This window comes from Girardinichthys multiradiatus, chromosome 14 (assembly GCF_021462225.1).
Source record: "Girardinichthys multiradiatus isolate DD_20200921_A chromosome 14, DD_fGirMul_XY1, whole genome shotgun sequence".
NCBI lineage: Eukaryota > Metazoa > Chordata > Actinopteri > Cyprinodontiformes > Goodeidae > Girardinichthys > Girardinichthys multiradiatus.
Window position 1 is genome coordinate 35,006,980 of NC_061807.1, and position 25,364 is coordinate 35,032,343.

At 39.3% G+C, this 25,364-nt stretch overlaps 1 protein-coding gene across 4 annotated transcripts in view; it reads left to right on the plus strand.

Moving 5' to 3' along the window:
- The window catches only part of htr2cl1 (5-hydroxytryptamine (serotonin) receptor 2C, G protein-coupled-like 1), a 319,756-nt gene that overhangs the window by 152,159 nt on the left and 142,233 nt on the right, over nucleotides 1–25,364 (plus strand). For all 4 annotated transcript variants that reach the window (XM_047385472.1, XM_047385466.1, XM_047385469.1 and 1 more), the window contains one exon: nucleotides 2,337–2,432. The gene's annotated coding sequence lies outside the window, so the exon portion shown is untranslated. The remainder of the gene's footprint in view (nucleotides 1–2,336; nucleotides 2,433–25,364) is intronic.

A 25,364-nucleotide genomic window follows, 5' to 3' on the forward strand; every position in this document is an offset into this window, starting at 1 on the left:
TTTGTGGCACTAGTGTTCTTGTAAAGTAGGCACACAGGAAGTGGGGTGAAGAGAGGGAGAAGACATGCAGTACAGGTTGACGGATGGGTATCCACCTGTCTAGTGGGAGGGTGTGTATTTCACACACCCTCAGCAGACTTTCTGATTTTTATTTACTTATTTATTTGCAATAAAATGTACAAGTATGTGTAATATTTTCTCCATTTATCAATTCCTGAATACTTTGTGTTGATGGATCACATAATCTAATGCACTGAAATGTCTGGTTGTAACGTGAAACAATTATGATAGGGTACAAAATACGTTTCCAAATAACTATAAATTACCCTGAGTTTTTGTGAAATCAATATGTTGTACTAAAGCAGTTCTTTGATGTTTTTATGTCTTCTGTTTTAATGGCGCAAGCTGTCTAGGACCAGATCTTATAGAGACTTAAAAGTCGATCTTACTAACAAAGACACTGCGTGAAGTTTTGTTTCTCTCTTCAAGCAATGAGCAGTTGACAGCTAGTGAAGGAGAACAAAAAACTAAGAAATAAAGAGGCATGAATAAAACTAGCACTTTGATGAAACACAATAATGGCTTCAACTCTATACTGATGAATACTGTCAGAACGCGTAGGCTGTTTGTTGTACAGAATAAAACAGACATCTGAGTTCAAAGGAAGAGGTGGCTTTTACCTTTCTTAAACATCAGTGAAACGCAGCCTTGACGGTAACGCCTTGAACTGACCAAGCCTGTTTCTCTGAAAATCCTAATTCACACACACACACACACACCAACACACAACAAGAAACACACTAATACAGTGATAAAAGTTTGTCCTCTATGTTAAACACATCGTTATGATTAAACAGTTCAAGGCACAGCTAATCAGTTCACTAGTTATAGCTGTTGATCTACAGTACTTGGTTCTGTTACTGTTGGGATGTAGTTACTGAATGTAGATAAGAAGACTCTGCTGCCAAACAGAGCATTTGATTAGAAGATACGAGGAAAAATGGATCAGGATTCATTGGAAAAAATGCATCAATTAATTGTTATACTAGGTAATTAACACAAAGGCTATGTTTGAATTGTCAGCACTGCAATTTAACAGGCTTGCTACATTTGGTCATTGACAGTAAACAGAAAGTGCAGCTGAGACTGTGGGAATTGTAATTAGCTGTAGCATTAAGTTTGCAAATCAAAGTGGTGGAAATACAAAAGGTGAAAATGACAGCTCCCCAGTTGTGGCCATGAATCTGGATGTGTGCAACAAACCTCACCTATGGGAGCAAAACAAAACGGAAGAGGAAGACATTTCACAAGAGAACAGTGCAAAAACGGCACACATTTCACACCTGTATACTTTACCACTGTTTATTTCTCATAGTAGTTAGGTATGTTGATGATTTATCAAGATAAACATTAATAACAAAACAAAACTTATATCCTGAAGATTTTGTATTGCACATCTTTGATGGGGGTCTCATACCTGTTTGGGCCAATTGACTATTATGAATTATAACCGACCTAAACCCCTGATTAAAAAAATCTCAGTGAACCACATTGTCTTACAGTAGACTACATGCAGATTATAAAAAAGTATGTTTTCATTGGTTGTTAAAGCCCGAACGAACTTATTGGAAAGCAAATTTAAAATGGTCATGGTCTGCACGAATCATCCTGTGATTATACTGTAAAAAGTCGAGAACAAAATAAAATCAGCAAAAGCATGAGCACCCCGCAACAACTGCAAAAATTTTGAATATAAAACAACAGCTTTTTTTGTTTGTTTGATTTTCTTTTTTTTTTACTGAAACATAGCATAGGTAATGAAATATTGATTTTCTGCTTGGATAAAAGATAATATTGTGGTTTCTGAGAGAAACAGGACAAGCTAAATGACTGTTCAGCATAGAGTTTCAAGAAAAGTAGTTGCTCCAGTTTTTCTCAGTATTGTACAAAGTCAAGTGGCCTTAGGTTTACTTTTGCACAGAAGTAAAGAGTACGAGCATCAAGATTTAATTTTATTGCATTACCTCCTGATGATAATGCTCATTCTGTTGTGATTATGTGCTAATTTTCTGATTACCTTGAAATTACAAAAATTCTTATATCGAGACGTTTTTTTCTCAAGGCACAACTTGTTTTTCTCATTATAATTAGAAATTACTTTATATAATATTTTATATAACAAAATACAAGGGGTACTGAGTTATCAGAGATCAAAATGTTTTCTTTACATAATACTCTATTCTGAAGATAATTGTGACATTGCTTCCAATGAGATATAAAATACAAATGAAAATGATTAAATGTAGTCACTCATTTAATCCCTTTCTCTGTTTCAGGCTACATTTTCAGACATTTCTGTTCATCTTCACACTGTATATGACTGACAGAAGACACTGGGGTGTGTGGAACTGCACAATCACAATACACTAAGGGTGAGTACTTGTTAACATACAAAATATAAAATATGCACCTTCATTATGTGCAGGCAAAATGTATCTCATGTTTTGTTTAGAGACAATATTTTGTAGCCATGTGGAGGTGGCTTAGGTTTTATGGAGCCTTAAAAATAATTTTACTTGGGGGGGCCACTTTTAGGCTCTGTTCAAAATAATACTTTGCAAAACCAGTATTTTATCCTAATGTTTTACCAAATAGACACCTACAATTTTAGTTTTTGGTAGCACACCACACATATTTTCAAAAAACTAAGTTTGCTGTGATCACTTTCGCTTTCTGTAGAAATCACAAGAATGAAGTTATTTCTTTATGGGTTTTTTCCACCACTTTCATGTTTTGTTCTGATTCCGCTTCCATTAAATATCAAATGTAATCCAAGGAAATTAATAACTGAGAGAAGATAAATATGAACTAAAGTAGTTTTAGAATAATATTTAGACTTGCCCTGCTTTTGTCATGCTAATTATTTTTTTCTATTTTGATGTAGATGTTTTTTCACCTGCTGGCAAAAACATAAAACATATTATCATAACATTTCCATAAACCAGTATGTAGTTTTTGAGACTGGAGTTGTCTGTTTTGGTCTCAGAGCCTCTTGTGCTAGCCGTTGGCTTTAGCCTCCGAGCCCAACTAATTTGGATTTCTAGTAGATGAAGACAGTGAGAGTTATCTGTCTGCCAATTCTTTTATAAATACATAAAGTTTGAAGATCTATATTGTTTGAGAAATTATGTGCTCTTGGAGACCCTCTGCTGGCCTAGAGAACCCTAAGCAATGGATCAGGACAGCTCTGATATCATGTCACAGTGATTTATTGATTGATGTCCGTCAGAGGTCAATGGAAAATTGGAAACTCAATGTGCTCTAGATCTAAGACGGCGGTTATAGTTTACATAAACCTTCATTTTGCACATTGCTGCTCTGAAATTGTGGGCCGTAACTTAAATCAGGTCAAATATTTCTATAACATTTCACTCTTGTTTGATCCATCGCACACTTTGATATAGTACCATCAGTTTAGTTAGTTTAGCGCACACACCATTGGATCTGTGTAAATGGACCACATCACAAACATATGCAGGTGTCACTGTACTCATGTTCTAATGTCATGGATGTATGAAGGGAGACGCTTAGTATGTGTTTTGCTGGGTTTAAACAATGATTGTCTGCATTCCGTATTTAGTGGCACCACCTGTTCCTGAGCATACAAGCAGACACGCCAATTCGGGCAGAAATACAGTAGGTACAACATATTCACATTATCCGTCGCATATGATCTCAGATTTGGTAATTATGTCCCTCCAGCAGATGCCTGGTTTCCCCTCTTCTCCTGTCATGTTCACCTCTATGTCCCCTTCTCTCTCTCTGCATCTGCGCATGTCTATTTAAAGAGACCAATGCAAGAGACCAAATCTATCTATCTATCTATCTATCTATCTATCTATCTATCTATCTATCTATCTATCTATCTATCTATCTATCTATCTATCTATCTATCTATCTATCTATCTATCTATCTATCTATCTATCTATCTATCTATCTATCTATCTATCTATCTATCTATCTATCTATCTATCTATCTATCTATCTATCTATCTATCTATCTATCTATCTATCTATCTATCTATCTATCTATCTATCTATCTATCTATCTATCTATCTATCTATCTATCTATCTATCTATCTATCTATCTATCTATCTATCTATCTATCATGTAGTTTTTGTTGGTCAAAAAACTACATCAAGGACCTTTTAGAGTTAAAAGCACACATTCCCTACACGTTATGCCGCGGGAGGAAAATAATTTAAACATTTAAAGTGTCCATTTTCCAAAAGTCTCTTCAGAACGTATTGTTCAATACAATTCTTTTCTTTCTTTGAAACAATGCAATTATGTCTCTGGGGATGAGTGAATGGAGTGTCATGGATGAAGGGATTGGAAGAGCAAGCCAGATGCAGAGACACTATCCGGAGGCAAGCAGGCAGGCAGGCTGGAAGAAAAACAAAGCTCTTTAAGTCTGCTGAGGCGCAGAATATAAACTAATCCAAGGACAACTTAAACCAACTAAGCCAAAGAGGATGTTCAAAACAAGCATCTGGCCAAGGACAAAGAAACCAGGAACTGTTGTATACAATCTAGGTCAAAGGTTTTGGCTATGACAAAAAAATATTGTGTTGAATTAACTTTGCACCTTATGTTTTTTGTGACAAGTAGTTTTTTTGATAATGCAGAGTGATCAATGCAAAGAGTTTTATTACCTTGAAAAAATGGATTTGTAATCTTGCTCTGGCACCAAATAATACCTGAAATATTATTTTAATAAAGTCAAATCATGAGCATGGATGAAGCTGAGAAGAAGACAGATTGCTCTAAAAGAGGAACATTTATATATATATATATAGGTTCTTCAGTTACCTCTGCAGAAAAAAGTGCAACTATTACAACGGCCTCGCAATAATTTTGCACCTGATCTGTTCAGTTTTCCAGGTCACCAGCATGTTATTCAGGTGACAGGTTCAGTTTCACACAAAAAGGTTAAAGGATGTCCAAGAATGTCCAACAGGTGCCTGCCAGGATTGTCTCTTGCTCCCACCAGTGCAAAGTTGTCACAAAATTGGTATTAGGTAGTTGCTAGCACATCTGCACATAGACAAAGACTTGTAGACAACAGCCAATTCTGTTCCAAAGGGGCCCAGAATGGTTCACTTCCAAGGGACACTGTTCCTGCCTGGCTGGTTGGTCTCCTGAGCTCTATCCCCGGCTCCTGCAGATTCCTGGCAAACATCTAGATCTTTTTTTTGGAATTTTTGTGTGGATGTCTTAACAGGGGTACTGTCATGATTTTTGAAGTTTTTGAATTTGAGTTTGATTTGGTTTTGCATTTGTTTACTGCTTTTCTTCAGCTCTTCCTCATCTATTCATTAGGCTCACATATAGAGCATGAAATCAACATACTCTCCAATATTAATACTACTCGGTTGTTAGGGTGCTTCATCGACACGCCGAACATGAGCTCTTCGCCTTGAGAGGCGACCGAGCAAAGTTAGTCAATGCTTTGTCAGATGTTTAGTTTTCTTGTCTTTAATCATCTATTTATGTTTCCTGAATACTTTTTTTCCACCTCCTATTTCAGTTATCCATAGGTTTTTGGAGTGTTTTTGTTTTTTTACATTTTTATTCACATTGATCCTTCCTACATCCTCTCTATCTGTCCAAAGTTAACTCAATCTGTGACAGTCAATCATTTTGAATGTTGTTTATTGGCCAGAAGGTGATCACCGATAGTTTATATTCCCATATTACTCTTTTATTTGAGGTGGTGAGCTAATATCCCTATGACAGGTCTTCTCTTATCCCCATCATGCTGGCAAAAGATTTGACCTCCATATAAGATTAATGCCCCTTTTTCCACTGGTCCCTACCCAGCGCAGTTCAGTACTTGCTTTTTGGGCATTTCCATTAGTAATGGCTATGTGGAACTGTTACTATTTTCAATACCTACTAGCTTGCGGTAATTGAGACATCAGAAGACTGTCAATCACTGATTGGGTAGGGGGTGGCATCATTAGTCACAGCATGAATTTTTATAATAACTTACTAATATCTTCAACTGTTAAATCACTGTACGCTGGGCTCACTGTGTGTATGACCACTATGTAATGCTAGCATTAGGTAGTGTTTATCATGAATTGCTTAGATAGTCGAATTAGAAAAAAACCAGAGAATGAAACAGACTCAGCACACAGGATAAGACGGTAAATGAGGTTTATTTCTACTGTAGACTTTGTTTAAGGAATCTTGAGTTGGAGTTGTCCAGAAGCCAGAGGAGGACGAGGTAAACCCAGGAATCCAAGGAGAGAGAGAGAGTACTGGTGATGAGAATATTTACAGTGCAGTCCTTAGGAGGGAGTATTACCAGATGTTGGCAGGCAGGTAGGCAGATAGGCAGGTCGACAGGCAGACAGGCAGACGGATAGGCAGACAGACAGGAGTCCACATAACTGAGGTTATGTTCCAGCAAAGGTCTGTATCAGCAGCTACCTTAAGAAGCCCATGAGCTCATTAGGAGAATGCATTGCAGCTGCAGACAATGAGCTGCCAGAACCAACCAGAAGGGGAGGAGCAGAGATCCTACAGTACCCTCCCCTCAACGATTGCCTCCAGGCAATCCAGAACGCTTTTCAGGATGGCGTTTGTAAAAGGACGTGATGAGAGCAGGGTCCAGGATGTGAGAACGGGGAACCCAGGTTCTCTCTTCAGGTCCATATCCTGCCCAATCCACAAGATATTGAAAACCACGCCCCCTACGCCGAACATCCAGGATACGATTGACCGTATATGCAGGGTGGTCATCAATGAGTCGAGCAGGAGGAGGGGGCTTGGTGGGAGGACTCAGGGGGCTTTCCGAGACTGGCTTGATCTGGGAAACATGGAAAGTAGGGTGAATGTGCATGGAAGATGGTAGTTTGAGTCTCACCGCAGATGGGTTGATGATCCTCTCGATGAGAAAAGGGCCAATGAAACGGGGGGCCAACTTTCTAGAAGTATCTTTTAATTTAATATTCCTGGTGGAAAGCCAGACAGGTGCAGCAGAACGGTGACGGTTGGCGAACCTCTTATTTTGTTCCAGGGTGCGTAGGAGGGTCCTCCTGGTCTGTTGCCAGATCCTACGACACCTGGAAACATAATGCTGAACAGAGGGGACCAGGATGATGTCAGATTCAACACTGGGAAACAGCGGGGGTATATAGCCCAGTGAAGCCTCAAAGGGGGACAAACCAGTAGCAGAGGAAGTATGTGTGTTGTGAGCATATTCGATCCATGTGAGATGTTTGCACCAAGAAGAGGGGTTGTCATTTATTACGCACCTCAAGGCGACTTCAAGTTCCTGGTTGCATCTTTCTGTCTGTCCATTAGATTGGGGGTGGTATCCAGACGAAAGACTTACGGAGGCACCAAGAGCTTTGCAAAACTCCTTCCAAACTTGCAAGATGAACTGCGGGCCTCGGTCAGAAACAATGTCCAAAGGTATGCCATGGATGCGGAAAACGTGGAGAACCAGGAGTTGGGCAGTCTTGGGTAAAGGAACAAAATGGGCTGTTTTAGAGAATCTGTCAACAACAGTAAGGATGACTGCGTTACCGTCAGATGGCGGGAGACCAGTGATGAAATCAACGGAAATGTGGGACCAGGGGCGGCTAGGGCTGGGCAGAGGTTGAAGAAGATCAGCAGGGGGTTGATTAGTGTTCTTGTTTCGAGCACATGTGGGACAAGCTGCAACAAAATCTTTAATGTTGAGGTTCTTAGTCGGCCACCAGAAATATATTTTGGTAAATGTGATCATACGTGTCACCCCAGGATGACAAGTCAATTTATTGTTGTGCACCCAATCCAGAACTTTATTGACGACAGAGTTGGGAACAAACAGCTTGCCCACTGGGCCAGTACCTGGGTCAGGTTCGGACCTCTGTGCCTCCCTGATGTCCTTTTCAATGGCCCAGGTGAGGGCGCCCACAATACAAGAATCCGGTAGGATGGAAGCTTCAGTCTTGAGTTGGTCAGAATGAGAGAACTGGCGAGAGAGAGCATCAGGCTTAATTTTCTTGGAACCGGGTCTGTAGGAGATAGAAAAATGAAAACGAGCAAAAACAGAGACCAACGGGCTTGTCTGGGGTTAAGTCTCTTGGCATTTTGAATGTAGGAGAAGTTCTTATGATCAGTCCAAATGAGAAAAGGGATTTCAGTACCCTCTAACCAATGCCGCCATTCCTCAAGCGCCAACTTGATGGCTAAAAGTTCACAGTTGCCCACATCATAATTTTGCTCTGCTGGAGACAAGCGACGAGAAAAATAGGCACATGGATGTACTTTATCATCCAGAGGAGACCGTTGAGATAGAATAGCCCCTACTCCAATGTCAGAAGCATCAACCTCTACAATAAATTGTGCACATGGATCAGGATGGGTCAATATGGGTGCTGAAGAAAATAGAGTCTTTAATTCCCCAAATGCCCTTTCTGCCTCAGGAGTCCAATGGAACGTTTTCAGAGAGGAGGTGAGTTGAGTGAGAAGTGCAGTGACCTGACTGTAGTTCCTTATAAACCTCCTATAAAAATTTGCAAATCCCAAGAACCTTTGAAGTTGCCTGCGATCAGTTGGAGTAGGCCACTCTGCCACTGCCTTGGTTTTCTCGGGATCAGTTCTGTAACTGCCTGCCTCAAAAATAAAACCCAAAAAAGATACAGATGTGACACTGAATTCGCACTTTTCGACTTTAACAAAGGGTTTATTCTCAAAAAGCCTCTGGAGAACTGTTCTGACATGCTGGCAATGTTGTTCTATGTCCTGGGAAAAAATCAAAATGTCATCCAGATAAACGAAAACAAAGAGGTTGAGAAAGTCACGAAGAACATCATTAAGAAGAGCCTGGAAAACAGTGGGTGCATTAGTCAACCCGAAAGGCATAACCAAATACTCAAAATGTCCTAGGGGGGTTTTGAAAGCTGTTTTCCACTCATCACCCTCTCGGATCCGGAACAAATGGTAAGCATTGTGCAGGTCGAGTTTAGTGAAGATCTTGGCAGAATGTAATTGTTCATGTATGGAATCAATAAGTGGTAGTGGGTATTTATTTTTAATAGTGATTTGATTCAATCCTCTATAATCAATACAAGGTCTTAATGTGCCGTCCTTCTTACTCACGAAGAAGAATCCGGCGCCAACAGGGGAGGTAGACGGACGAATGATCCCAGATGCTAAAGAATCCTCAATGTACTCTTTCATGACCCTTCTCTCGGGTCCGGAGAGTTTAAAGAGTCTGCTGGATGGTAGCGGAGCGCCTGGGAGGAAATCAATAGGGCAGTCACACGGGCGATGCAGAGGTAAAGAAAGAGCCCCTTGTTTGCTAAACACAGGTGCGAGATTGTGGTATTCAGGTGGAACTTTGGACAGATCAACAGGCTCAGAAGGTTTGAGTTGTTTGATAGAGTGAGAGACAGCAGTCTTTAAGCAGTTCTGGAAACAGAGATTACTCCATCTCTCTACTCTGCCCTCCACCCAATTAATAACGGGATTATGTTTCTGCAACCAGGTAAACCCCAAAACTAATTGTGGAGAGATGGAAGAGACAACAAAGAACTCACCCCATTCATGATGGTTACCAGAGGTGATGATGTGAAGCTGAGGCACTTTAAATCTCACTTGAGACATGGTTTGACAGAAAGGGAATTGTTGAGAGGCTGAGAGGGTATTTGAAGATTATCAACCAGATCCGAGGAAATAAGATTCTGTTCAGCACCAGAATCAATAAAAGCGTCAACAGGAAACTTCTCTTGGCCAACAATAATAGTGACCGAAAAACACAGACGAGAGACAGGGGAAGAATGGGATATGCTCATCAAAGTCCCCTGACCTATTGACGAGCCCTCTCTTTTCCCTTCTTGGGGCATCTTGTAATAAAATGTCCTCCTTGTCCACAATATAGACACAGACCACCCTCAAAGCGGCGTTGTCGTTCCTCTGGGGAGAGTCGAGTGTGACCAATCTGCATCGGCTCCGGTTCCGCAGATCCCTCTGAAGAGGAAGTGGGTGCGTCGAGGAAAGTGGTTCGAGGCGCCAGAGAGTGCTGCCACTGTGAATTGTAGTTCCTTTCTGTTTGTCTCTCTCTTAGACGGTTGTCAATGTGGATCGATAGGTTGATTAATTCATCCAGTCTTTCGGGTTCATCTCTCAAAACCAACTGGTCCTTTACTTGATCTGCAAGAGAATTAACAAAAATACCCTTGAGTGCCGCTTCATCCCAACCCACCTCCTGCGCTGCCACCCAGAAGTCGATGGCGAACTCAGCCAACGCTCTCCTTCCCTGTTTGAGGGTGAGTATCTTCTTAGCCACTGCCTCTTGCTGGAGTGGTTGATCAAAGACTCTCTTGAAGTGACTGAAAAAAATGGCATAACTAAGAGACTCAACAGGGTTAGATGCCAAATAGGCGTGCGCCCAGCGCAGAGCAGATCCCTTTAGCGAGGTAACAATATAAGTAATGTTGGAGGCAGCAGTAGGGAAAAGGGAGGGGGAACGACTAAATGCTAATTCACTCTGGAGAGAAAAACCACCAAAGTTATTAGGATTACCATCAAACAGTTCAGATGGACAGAAGTCAGGCTCTCGGATCCCAGAAGATAGAATTGTGGGTGGCTGAGGATTCTCTAAACGAGCTGGAGGATTGGAAGAGGCAGGTTAGACTTTGGTTATGATTTCGCTTAAAGCATGAACCATACCACCAAGTTCTGTGAGATGAGAATCCGTAGTCCTTTGTTGTTGCAATAGCTGTTGAAGCATGGTTTCAGTAGATCCCTTTTTCCACTGGTTCCTACCCAGCGCAGTTCAGTACTTGCTTTTTGGGCTTTTCCATTAGTAATGGCTATGTGGAACTGTTACTATTTTCAATACCTACTAGCTTGCGGTAATTGAGACATCAGAAGACTGTCAATCACTGATTGGGTAGGGGGTGGCATCATTAGTCACAGCATGAATTTTTATAATAACTTACTAATATCTTCAACTGTTAAATCACTGTACGCTGGGCTCACTGTGTGTATGACCACTATGTAATGCTAGTATTAGGTAGCGTTTATCATGAATTGCTTAGATAGTCGAATTAGAACAAAACCAGAGGATGAAACAGACTCAGCACACAGGATATGACGGTAAATGAGGTTTATTTCTACTGTAGACTTTGTTTAAGGAATCTTGAGTTGGAGTTGTCCAGAGGCCAGAGGAGGAGGAGGTAAACCCAGGAATCCAAGGAGAGAGAGAGAGAGTACTGGTGATGAGAATATTTACAGTGCAGTCCTTAGGAGGGAGTATTACCAGATGTTGGCAGGCAGGTAGGCAGATAGGCAGGTCGACAGGCAGACAGGCAGACGGATAGGCAGACAGACAGGAGTCCACATAACTGAGGTTATGTTCCAGCAAAGGTCTGTATCAGCAGCTACCTTAAGAAGCCCATGAGCTCATTAGGAGAATGCGTTGCAGCTGCAGACAATGAGCTGCCAGAACCAACCAGAAGGGGAGGAGCAGAGATCCTACAGCGTTAGCTTACCCTCACATGTCCTTTAACTTGTACCGCTCTATGGCTTCCCTCTCCCACCTGTACTCGTCCAGAGTGCTTCATCTTGCCGACCACAGCCTTCTCTGGCTCTTCTTTCACTCTGAGTGTGAAAAAAACTATAGACCAAGCACCAGATCGGCCATTGTTGTTGTGTTTGTGTCACATACAATTCACATTTTGTTACTTTTTTGGACTGTGGGGCCACCTTGCTATTGACTATCCTGCCCACTTTCAGATAGTACTCAATTGTAATTGAAAAACAACCTAACCATGTAAAGAAGAACTGGCCCAAGACGAACTACGCTAAGTTGGTACTAATAGAAAAGGGCCATTATCATCTCTTCTAGCCAGTTGTTGAGAAATGCAGCCACCAAAAAATATGAAATAAACTCAGTTTTACCATTTTGGGAATTGTATTTCTGCTCTATCAAACTGTCCTAAAATATAACAGAAGCAGTGTACTTCACACTTGATTTTGTTTATTATTACAACTGGCCACCTAATAACGCTGAAGAGCTGCTGTTTTGCACTATTTTAGCTCAGCATTTTAGCTGAGTTTCAGACTGAAATTTGTTTTCAGTTCTTAAAATATTGGAAGCAAAACATTGTTTTTTTTTCCCTCATAAAATGTGTATCTCACTTTATTTTGAGCATTTTAGCTGGCTCTGTATTATATGCATTTTATTGTGAAAAATAGCTTAGTCTTCTATCATGTTGAATTGATCATAGACATCAAAGTTAGATAAGCACACAGAGATATAAGCACAGACATTTCAGGGAAGGTCCTTGATTTATTTATTCCCTTTCTGCACTTCATCTCTTGGCAATGTGTGATGAGACACGGTGTCCTCTGTGAGTCTGGGCTGTGATAACTATGGCTTTTTATTGATTCTAAATACTCACACACACACACACACACACACACATATATATATATATATATATATATATATATATATATATATATGAGCTTTTCTTTCCACTTCTCCCTTCAGCCTCTGTTTTCTTCAGCACAGAGGTCAGACCACCACATGTGTTTACTTCTCACTTTTTCAGTCACTTTTTCAGTCACTCTTGCTCAACAAACAGATTTACACAGAGTAATGGCAGTGTGCGTCCCACGTCTGTTATCTGAAAGGGCCAAAATCAATTTGTTTTGTCAGAGCAGGGGAGATACAGGTTTAATTACTTCTTCATGTGGCTCGAGGGATCAGACATATTTAGCTGTGTAAATCTTTCTGATAAAATAAATGTGAAGTAGTGAATTATGCCAAGGGCCAAACACACTGCTTTAAAAAAAATTACATCTGTGTTATTGTTCCCTCCACTGAAAGCTGCTGATTTTCTTGAGATTATGCAGTTTGATGTGTTTTAACACCACGTAGGATTGTAAAAATTATAATATTGGATGTTCAGGTAATATTTTATAAGTTTCTTTGAATCATAGTCTATGAATCTCTATAAACACATATTGTACTCTTTAGAAAAGATTGCTTCTGGCTTTGCTTTTGTTATTTTAATGTGATGATTTACAGCAACTATTGAAAACAGCCTTAAAATAAATTAAACTTTTATATAATCTCTCACTGAAAAATTAAGATCCAACGTTTACCTTGGGTACATTTATTCAAGAGGGAGAATATTGTTACGTTTAAAAAAATAAAACAGTTTTTGCTATTAAAATCACAATTGTTTAACAATTATTTGGACCATTAAACATTCTGATTTAACTGATGAAAGTAATGCATTTTTTAATTAGAATACTAGGAACATTTAGTTAGTAATCTGTGACTTGTCATTCCTTTAGGGTAAAAAATGTGAGATACATTTTCTTATTTATCAAATTAGAAATCTCTCTATTCAACATGTTAAAGACAAATACACATGAGTTTACTAAGGCAAATGTGTGTCTGTTTTCATAGGCAAAGAAATGACCACAAGAAAATAGCTGCTAACCTAAACTTGTTGATATCAGACTCTTTTGCTTTATTCATGCTCAAGACGAGATGGTTGTATTAACACCATGCCACAAAGCGGTCCGCTAGCTTCCTGTACTCAGCTTCTTGCCCATCTCTGATACACCCCAACACTTGGAGAAAAACAGGAAAATGAAAATAAATCGACCAATTTACAATTTACCTTGCTGAACTTTAGGCAATTTGCAAAAACACAGTTATGCAAATATAAAACTCAAAAAACTCAAAATGTTAGTGGACCCAGGAGAGTTAAACTTATTGTCTCAGTGGCTACAAAAGATTCCTAGTTCTATCTTTGCACTTTTAAAGAAAATACCTCAATTTCAACAGAAATATGTTGAATCACTATTGAAGCAATTAGATTGGGGGCTCACACCTGTCATGGCATGTTTTGATTAAGGTTCTGTGAAGTTATTATCAGTTAAAGTTTCCTTACATGCAGTAGACAGATGTCATATCGTATTGGATTTGATACAAAAGTGAAGAAATCCTCAGAGCTGTGGGAGGCTTTTAGCTAATAAGATGGTGAAAACAACCTGAACATTTTGTTTGGTTTATATTAGCTATTAACATTCTACACATTTACAGAAAATCTGTTGTTGTGGAATTTTCTTATCAAAGTGGGTAGAAGTTGACTCATAACAAGAGAAAATCCGGACCCTTCTCGGGTTCAGAGGTGAGAAGGTTACCTAGGAACAACATCTGCTCTTCCAAAGGCATTACCCTAACAAATGGCCTTAACCATTAAACTTCTGATAATGGCTTTTACAGCTTCCTCCACTAAAATATGTTCAGGGGAGTGAGGTAACCCAAAGGTCATACACTTTGGAACACTTACTACAAAAATTTCCATCACACTGTGTTCCGTGTGTTGCTGTTTTTTTAAGCTCGACAACATTCATGTAGTTTTTTAAAAGATTAGCAGAGGCTGCCATCTTGGTCAATCTGGGTGCTTAGCTGTGACTTAACAGTCCACTCCAAGTCTGACAAGAGTGGAGTAAACTGTAGTATTTTGCTATAGTTGGTCAGTTGCAGAACAGCATGAAACCTTTTCAAGGTCTCGTAGTCATTTGTAAAATATTCCGTTGCACTAGCAATCAACTTATCAGCCCAATTCAGTTGGAACAACTGGCTTCTGCTATGTTCTAGCACATGCTCAGTTTGGGTCAGAAAACACTGTTAAAAACATGTAAGAGAAAGTTTAGGGGGAGCTGTCTGTTTAGCTGTTAGTCTTGCACTGCTCTAATGTTTTCTATATAGAACTATAACTTAACAGAACTTTACTTCAAAAAGGCAAACTATCGCTGTATCCATAACATGGTTTAGATATGGGCCGATGTTCAGAAGGTCTTTAATGATTTTAAAAAGGGCTCGCCATTAATACTTACCTTCATATTCTTCCTGTACCTTTCAGACACAATGCAGTTTCCTGGGATCCAAAAGGTGGATAGAAGTGAATTGTTAACACAACTACACCTAAATATCATCAGTAGTATAATATTGGTAATCATTAATAAAATTGATATTGTAAGAATTATGATTATTGATTAATTAATATTTATCAAACATTATAATTAAAAATCATAATTCAGGAAAATAATTTCTTAACCAAAAATCATTACTTACAAATAGAAATCAGAGATGTCCTCTGTTGTTGTGGTTATGGGCTCAAAGTTCTTAATAATTACAATTAGTTATTCATCACTAATAATTGATAAATTATTAACCAAAACCACTAAATGTCACTGTTTATTCAACCGCTTCACCGAATGTGGGGAACTTTGACCTTGTTTTGACAGATAAATCATTCTTGCACGAAATAAACACAAACGGTTCTCTTTATTATATATATCAAGATTTATTGAAGCCAAATAATTCTGATATACCATTATTCTGACCCAAAAACCTTCACCTAACTAACAAGCACCATTCTACACAAAAGGGATAAAAATGACTATCTAACAATAATAATAAAAGAAAACATATATGCGCATTTAGTGTCTATGAAGATCAAACCAGCAGTTTTATGGACAAAATGTGCAATTTGGTTTAAATGGGAAGAGAAGTCCTCCTGGTGTGCTGATTTCTCGATTGCAGCAATCAGCTGATAAAACGGTGAGGCCACGCCCCTTTAGCCGTACAGCTGATTGCCCCAAATCTTGAACAAAGAGACATAAAACTCTGAGACAGGAGCTCAGTGGAAAAACTCCAGTAATAAAACTGGAACAAAGAGTGGTCAGGCGAGGCCCAGACCGCAGTTGCTTTGAATGAAAACTTTAAAAGTCCAACTTCTAACTCCTGGCTGATTTGGGATCAGCCAGACAAAACATGAACCACGCACGATTCAGCAGTGCTTGCACAGCAAATCAAAACACAGCTCAGCATAAAACACTTCAATCAGTATTGCATGCAACAAGTTAATACCTTGGATTAACTACTGGTGATTTTAAATCACCTTCACTATGCCTCATCCTGCACAGACCTCTGAATGCACCTATCCGGTTCAATATGAAAAGAACAAAATTACTTTGATGTTGATTTCTGCTCTCCACCGATTGAGGATGGGTAAGGTCTGAGGAAACTCATCTCCTTGGAAATAAAACCTCTGTGGGTTATTCACCTGCTCCAGGTGTCATCGTGGTCTTCAATTGGTAAATGAATCTTCTGATCTTGTTGTATCAGACAGATTTCCAGCTTTCAAGCTCTTCTAGGAATGGCCTTGTGGAGCAAAAGTTCGCCTGCAAGCTTTTGTCTCTCCAGATATGTGCCTCCGTTGCGTTGTCCCGTGAGACACGCTGGAAATGGCAACAAAAGTTTATTTTCCGCAGGTTTTATGATCCCGGGTGACGTCAGAGCTGCGATGTCTGTTGAGCTGCGCATGTTCAACTGTGCGACCAAAATGGATGACTCCAACAATATTATAGCAATGGAAAGATAAATAAAAGATAAATTAAAAAATGAGCCAAGATGTCAGCAAAAAAAAAAAAAAAATGTAGTTCATTCTAGGGAACAATTTTTGATGCCTGAGGGTGCCACATTCCTCTATTCAATTCAATTCAATTCAGTTTTATTTATATAGCGCCAATTTACAACACATGTTGTCTCAAGGCACTTCACAAAAGTCAGGTTTATACATTCCAATTAATCCTAACAATTGAACAGTGCAGTCGGAGTTAGCTTTTTATTCAAATTGGATAAAAAGTTTTTCTATCTAAGGAAACCCAGCAGATTGCATCCAGTCCGTGACTTGCAACATTCCCTCCTCCTGGATGAGCATGTAGAGACAGTGGACAGTCACTGGCGTTGACTTTGCAGCAATCCCTCATACTGAGCATGCATGTAGCGACAGCAGAGAGGGAAAACTCCCTTTTAACAGGAAGAAACCTCCAGCAGAACCAGGCTCAGTGTGAGCGGCCATCTGCCACGACCAACTGGGGGTTTGAGAGAACAGAGCAGAGACACAAAGAGAACAAAGAAGCACTGATCCAGGAGTACTTTATATGGGAAGGAAAAGTAAATGTTAATGGATGTAGCTACTTTAGTCGTTTCACCTAGAAAGAAAGAACTGATAAACTCTGAGCCAGTTTTCAAGGTTAGAGTCTGACAGAGAGCACATACAATTAGTTACAGTAAAAGCTCAGTCAATTTCCATGTCTAGGAGAGAGAAAGGGTTAAACACTAAAAGACAGGGCTATGTGGATCATCGGTACAGGGCGAGCAATAAGTTGTTGCCAGCAGAAGCTCAGACGATTCCCCTCTCCAGAAAAGTGTCACAGGTAGACACAGAGTCAAGCCAGGTGTAGCTTCTAGGAAGAGAAAAGAGAGAACAAGGTTAAAAGCTGAAATAACAGCAAATAATGCAAAATTGGAGAGTAGTGTGAGAATGTAGCGAAGAGGGTGAAAGTGGTCGTTATGTCCTCCAGCAGCCTAAGCCTATAGCAGCATAACTACACAGATAGTTTCAGTTCCGATTATTTAGTTAAACGGCGCTTATTTACAACAATGTCGTCTCAAGGCACCTCACAAAGGGTCCCACTGATGGTCATTGTTATACTAAAAACCACAATGATTGGGATACCTCCCTCTGTCAGACTGGTTATAACCATTGGAAAAGAGAAGGGGTCATACAGGTAGCAGAAATGGAGGGTGTGTTTGCACCTCAACCATAACTGAGCCGGTTTAGGCTAAACCTGAGTCCCCCTTACTCCAACCAACAGGAAGGCTCCCTCCCTGATAAACTAAGCCACTCGAACTATAAGCTTTATCAAAAAGGAAAGTTTTAAGCCTAGCCTTAAAAGTAGACAGGGTGTCTGCCTCACGGACTAAAGCTGGGAGCTGGTTCCATAGGAGAGGAGCCTGATAACTAAAGGATCTGCATCCCATTCTACTTCTAGAGACTCTAGGAACCACCAGTAAACCTGAAGTGTGAGAACAAAATGCTCTGTTAGGAACATATGGAACAATCAGATCTCTGATGTATGATGGAGCTAGATCATTAAGGGCTTTATATGTGAGGAGGATAATTTTAAATTCTATTCTGGATTTAACAGGGAGCCAATGAAGGGAGCTAAAATAGGAGAAATATGATCTCTCTTTTTAATTTTTATCAGAACTCTTGCTGCAGCATTTTGAATCAGCTGAAGGCTTTTAACTGCATTTTGTGGACATCCTGATAGTAACGAATTACAATAGTCCAGCTTTGAAGTAACAAATGCATGGACTAGTTTTTCAGCGTCACTCCTAGATTCAAACACAGTTATATGTTAGTATAACTGTTTTGGTGTACATTTTTTGTATCAAACCCAAAACAAAAGTAAAAGCTCATTTGCAGGTACTGGTCATTATCCAAAGTGAAAAAGTCCTGTACCGACATGGTTCATTCAGTTACAGCAGTTGTAACTGAATGAATGGGCAAAAATTCTACTATTGAGGGAAGATTGTAGAACACACAAAATGTTTAATACAAGTCATACAGCTTAAAAGCCAATAAATGCATGTACATTTCTGAGTTCAAAGGCAACCGAATAATATTGTTCAAAAAAGTTTCTGTCTCATTATTCTGACTTCAGAAAATAATGTAAATAATTTTGGGATTGCTGACTGATCAAAAACAGGAAAAGAAACTCTGCTGTAATGTCAGGCAGTAAAGTAAAACGATTGTGTCTTTATACAGTGTATGTAAATATGTGGCTTCAGCTGTTTATATGGCTAGTGATTTCAAAAGGTTTGTTTCTTAAAACATATATTCATGGCATAAGTCTTTTTCAATTTAATCAAAATTTCATCAATGTATTTTTTCAATTTAATGAAATAACGTCGGAAAAGATGGTATAAATGTTTACTTATTTGTTTGTATTTTTTAAATAAAAATTTAATCAAAGCATTTCTAGGTGCAGTGCATTTAGTACATGAACATGTTTCATCCCTTTCTGTGGTATTTTTTTTCTCAATAATATTTATGATGACTTGTGAGAAATCTGCATATCACTTTGCTGTGATATGAATTAGAAAGTGCTAGGTCTCAGCTCTGAAGGAACAATAGTGCAGCATGTCAGTGAAGAGAGAGATGGTGACACAGTGTAAAAAGCTATGAGGGCACATTGCAGACACAATGAAAGTACACCAGCTAATCATAAACAATGACAACATGAGGTGCTTTCCTACAGTATTTGCAGAGATTTATTTTGTACTGTAGAAGGAATCCATTGGAAACAGTCACAAAAATGTTATTTATCTGTTTTCTTGATTGGATCATAAAACAAAAAATAAATGACAATGTTCTGGTGCGAAGGACTGACAATAAACATTTGTAGGGTGAGAGCTGCAGCAGCTTGTTTATTTATGCACAATATATCATAAGAACAGGTCAGACTGTGAAAGCATTCAGCTAAAAATCAATCTATCTACTTAGCAGACAGATCACCAGAACAAAGGACTGCTTGAAATTGCTGCTTGTGTTAGCAATGGTTACCACCAAATAGACTTGTGCAGCTCTAACTACTTTGCATCAGCCTGCCTTCACATGTACAGTCCTGTTAAAAAACTATTTGCTCCCTTCTTTTTTTTTGCTTTTGTCTCACAATAAAACATTTCAGATAAATTCCCCTCTAAACAACTGGTTGTGCCACCCGTGGTGCCAACTACTGACAGATTAATGCAGACAGAAGTATCTTTCAGTCTTAAATGTTCTTTTCTTGTACATTTTATTTATTATTAATTTATCAATTATAAATCATTATCAATTAAATTAAAAAATCAATTAAAATACTTTATTAATGCCAAAGGGGAATTAAATGTTGTTGTAGCTCATATTATGCTGGTTTCTTCAACGAGCCGTTGTAGATGCTGATGGATGTTGGCAGGAAGGATCTCCTGTAGCGGTCTGTCTTACAGCAGACCTGAAGAAGCCTCTGACTGAAGACACTCTGTTGTTGTAGGACAGTCTCATGAAGAGGATGTTCAGGGTTCTCCATAATGTTCTTCATTTTATGAAGAATCCGTCTTTCCACAATGATCTCCAGAGGTTCCAGAGGGTTCCCCAGAACAGAGCCAGCCTTTTTTATCAGCTTGTTGAGCTTTTTTTAAGTCCCTGGCTCTGATGCTGCTTCCCCAGCAGATGATGGCAGAAGAGATCACACTTTCCACAACAGACTTATAGAAGATATGCAGCATCTTGCTGCAAACACCAAAGGACCTAAGCTTCCTCAAGAAGTACAGTCTGCTCTGTCCCTTCTTGTAGATGGCTTCACAGCTGCATCTCCACTCCAGTCTGTTGTCCAGGTGAACACCGAGGTATTTATACTCCTCCACCACCTCCACTTGTTATCCCCTGATGGAAATAGTTTTTGACTTATTCCTGTGTCTCTTAAAATCTACGATCATCTCCTTTGTTTTAATTACATTCAAGATGAGATGATTGTTTCCACACCATGCCACAAATAAGTCCACCACCTTCCTGTACACATCTTCTTGTCCATCTCTGATCCATCCCACGACTGCAGAATCATTCAAGTATTTCTGCAGGTGACAGGCTTGTACTGGAAGTCTGAGGTGTACAGAGTTAAGAGGAATGGTGAGAGTACAGTCCCCTGTGGTGCTCCTGTGCTGCTGACTACCTGGTTAGATACACAACCTTTCAATCTCACAAACTGGTCTGTTTGTCAGGTAGTCTTTGATCCAGGAGATTGTTGAGGCCTCAACCTGAGTCTTCTGGGGTTTCTGACAAAGCAAATCAGGTTGAATTGTGTTAAATGCACATGTAGAAGCAGAAAGGTCCATGGCTGAGGTGGAAGATAAAACATCTGAGGTGTGACAAGAAAGCTGGAGGTCAAAGGACGGTGGGATGTCTGATTGGCTGCGAGCAGGAGAGAAGGATGCTGAGCTTGTTTCTCAACTGAACCTATGGAAGAATGTGTTTAGTTTATTTAAGTTGCTTCTGTATACTCCCCAATAATCCCCTGTCTCCCTCTCTGAAGGCTTTTTTTTTTCTTCAAGGAGTTTGCAAAAACACATGTAATACCACTGGCATATAAGGGGGCAGTGTGGCACTCGTGTGATCAGTAATTGGAACAAAGAAGAAGACAGAGACGTCTCTATGGGGTAAGAACGCTGTCAAAAACAATATGTATGTAAAGACAGAAATGTGTGCATATTAGTCAATAGTTGTGCATAAGTAAAATCCAAAAGAGGTATTGCATATTTTCTCTGTAAGAATACAAAATAAAATGTTACAGCTTCAAGAAATTACAAACACAAAGTTCAAGTTTACAGTTGTGGTTTATTCTTTATGAATACAATATGCTATAACAGTTTGTGAATACGATTTATTTTCTTTGAGAATACGAATTTACATCAGCGACTTGGTGTCACAGGATCTCAGGCTGGTTAGTGGAGCATAGTTAGTCGATTTGCGTTTTGCATGCGCTGTCACACTTCTCACCGCCAGTAAACGTAGTGCCGGAATGGGAGGTAATTCAGTCTAGAATGAATATTAGGAACAGAGGGGAGATAAGGGGGAATCAAGAGTATTATAAATAAAGCATTGTTCTTATTTTTATGAAATACAAAACTAAAACATAGAATATATTGGGTGGAGTTATACAATGATGTACAGTAGGTGGCAGTATGCACCTCTGAATTTGTTGCGAACCGCCAGCAGAACAAGAGAAGAAGAAGAAACAGCAGCACTAGCGCCAAGATGACGGACCAAGAGCATATCATATATTAACGACATTAAGACATATATAAACTTTTTAACATTACCTGGCTTTGTACCGTAGTTTCTTGGTCCGTTCTTTTGGCGCTATTGCTGCTGCTGCTTCTTCTTCTTCTCTTCTTCTGCTGACTGTTCGCAACAAATTCAGAGGTGCATACTGCCACCTACTGTACATCATTGTATAACTCCACCCAATATATTCTATGTTTTAGTTTTGTATTTCATAAAAATAAGAACAATGCTTTATTTATAATACTCTTGATTCCCCCTTATCTCCCCTCTGTTCCTAATATTCATTCTAGACTGAATTACCTCCCATTCCGGCACTACGTTTACTGGCGGTGAGAAGTGTGACAGCGCATGCAAAACGCAAATCGACTAACTATGCTCCACTAACCAGCCTGAGATCACGTGACACCATGTCGCTGATGTAAATTCGTATTCTCAAAGAAAATAAATCGTATTCACAAACTGTTATAGCATATTGTATTCATAAAGAATAAACCACAACTGTAAACTTGAACTTTGTGTTTGTAATTTCTTGAAGCTGTAACATTTTATTTTGTATTCTTACAGAGAAAATATACAATACCTCTTTTGGATTTTACTTATGCACAACTATTGACTAATATGCACACATTTCCGTCTTTACATACACATTGTTTTTGACAGCGTTCTTAGCCCATACGTCTCATTATGAGAATGTGCATTATTTAGATTACCTCCACCTCTGCTCTCTTTACTGTTGTTTGGAACTTTCCTCTGAATTCAGAAACCACCTCAGACTGCCCTCTTGTTCATTCTGTGCCTAGCATCCATGTCAACTTAATAAACACACTGAAAACATGAGGGCAGCGACGCTTGAAAACGTAAGTAACTGGGCTTTCATTTACGTTCGTAAGAGGGAGAAAACTGTAAATGGTCCTCAACACCAAATGTAAGGGTACACACACCTTCCAAAACCGTCCACAGAATATTTTCCGAAGGGTCTTGGAGATCATCAAGATGTGAGATGGGCCTTTGCATTGTTTTTGTTCAGTTTTCCCTAGAACTCTCCCATGGATGCCATTTATGCCCAGACGCTTACTTGCTTTTGACTCATGAAAGCTGACCCTAATTGAGGCAAGTAAGACCTTTACCTTTACATATATTGTTCTGGGTTATTTGTGACTTTCTGAATGAGTTGTCCATGCACCCCCAGAGTAATTATGTTTCGTCTTTGTAAGTAAAGTTCTCACTGTGGTTCAGTGGAGTTACAAGGCCTTACAAATGGGTTTTTCCAAACTGACAGATGTTAATGACTTTATTTCTCATCTTTTTTTCATCTTGAATGTCTTTAGATCAAAGCATGGTGTGTTGTTTTTTGTCATGTCTTAACCTACTTGATGTGGTCATACAAGATCTATTTAAGGTATTTCTTAATTCTACAGGTCTTGCAGCAATCAGGCATTGGTGCGGTTAGATACCTTCAACTAGAAAATGAGGTTAGGCATAGTTAATTCATAAAATAACTAGGGTGACAATTACTTTTTTACCAAGGGCCAGGCTGGGTTGGGTTATCATTTGAAAACTATTTTCGTAATTTAATCGGGGTACATTTTTTTGCAAACAAATGTTTAGGGAGCACATACTTATCTAAAGCACCGTAACTGTGTGTTTCCCTATTCATTGTTGGTCTTTGTAGTAATGGCAATAGAGCTTTAATTGAGAGTAGCAGGATATGTATGCCTTTGTGCTGATGTTGAAAAGTTGGCAACTTATTACCCCATACCCACTAAAAAACAACTGCTCCTGCCAAATGTGAACAGTCAAATGACAGAGTGTGAACGTATCATATAGGTGAGACATCCAACTGGTACAGAATATCTGCATCTATTGATAGGTGGTGATTTAATTCATTGTAGTTGTTTAAATGTGAATGACAGGATGATGGAGCAGAAGCTGTCTTGATGGCAAGTTCTTCACACCTTCATTTCAACGTTTAGTAAACATAAAATATTGGAAGTCTAAATAACAAGCATTCACACATATACCCAAGAAATATTTGCTTCATCCAAGCTGCCCATCAAGCACTCAGCGGCTTCATAATGACATGCTAATAAAGCACTGACGACAGAAAAAAAAAAATCCTAACAAGCTTTGCAATTAAAATGATTGAAGATTATTTTACTCCTCTGCAATCCTGCTTCCTTCTCACTCCTCCCAGGGGGCGTCCAGCCGTTTTGTCAGTCCCTCTCAGTTTAAGTAGTTTTTAAAATGCAAGCACCCACATGGAGAGAGTGCTAGTAAGGATGTGAGGGCTGCATGAGGGAAGAGTGTGCTCCCTTTGTTTAATCTCCAGTAATTCCTGTTTAGAGTAGAGGGCTGTGTCAGAATGCTGAAGAAAACTCCCAAGAGGCCTACCCACCCACCCACCCACACAAACACACACACACCCACTATGCACATAGCTCTACACACCATACTCCTACTCTTTCTGTTCTCTCTTACTCAGTTTTTTTGTGATAATGCAAATGGATGGGGTCCATCAGGCTGAGCGGGACAAGCAGAAGACAGGAGGAGAGGGAGAAAAAGCAGTGACAGTGGTGTTCAAGTGGGATGGATGGCAGTTCTGTCTTCTTGCTGTTAGCAAACATTATCGAAAGCATCTTCCCTGTCAATTGTCAAATCAATGCAAGCAGTGATTTACCTACTCAGCACCTAATGTTAAATACTATGAACAAGTAAACCTGTAGTGTTATACATCACAATCCACTAACTTATGCAACTTTGATGGGGGAAAAAGCTCAATATTTTTATAATTTAGAAAACAGGGTTTCTGTCATTTAGTTCGATATTCAGGAGTGTTCAACCTTACTCTTTGTCACTCTTGTCACTACATTTTAGAGGTAATGTGTTTTTTTTTGGGTTTTTTTACATCCTCTACATGTATTGTATTTAAAGTAAAAAAAACAAAAAAATCTGGCTTGAAAGCATGCTGGCATAGCAACACTGACACATGTTCGGGATGTCTCATTCTACAACACAGATATTCTCTGGCTTTAGATTTTAGAATTAGATTCCCTTCTACATTCTTTAAATGTAACCTTCCACTGCTTTCCTGACGACCTGCAGCTTTATGTGCTTTTAACCATTGAAAACTTTGCAGACTTGTCGAAGATGGAAGCCTGTCTGTCTTCAATCAGAGGGTTGTTGCCTAATAATATCCTGCTTCTTAAAGCTGATAAGATAGACTTCTTCGTCATTGGTCCTCAAAAATGTCACTGCTTGTCCCAAAACTTCACCTTAAAAATAGACAATTATTTCATAATATGTAAGGACAAGGTGAAGAACTTAGGCATGTGGTTCGACCCGGTGCTCTCCTTCAAGTCTCATGTAAAGGAGGTAGCTAAAACTGTCTTTTATCACCTTAGGAAAATTGTTAATATCAGACAAGTTTTATTCTTTGAAAATGCAGAGGTTCTTATCCACACATTTGTGTATTCACATATTGATGATTGCAATGCTGTTCTTTCTGGGTTAAGGAAAAGATTAAGAGACCTGCAGATGGTTCAAAATGCGGCCGCTCGCATTTTAACCAAAACTGGGAAATATGAGTGCATTACT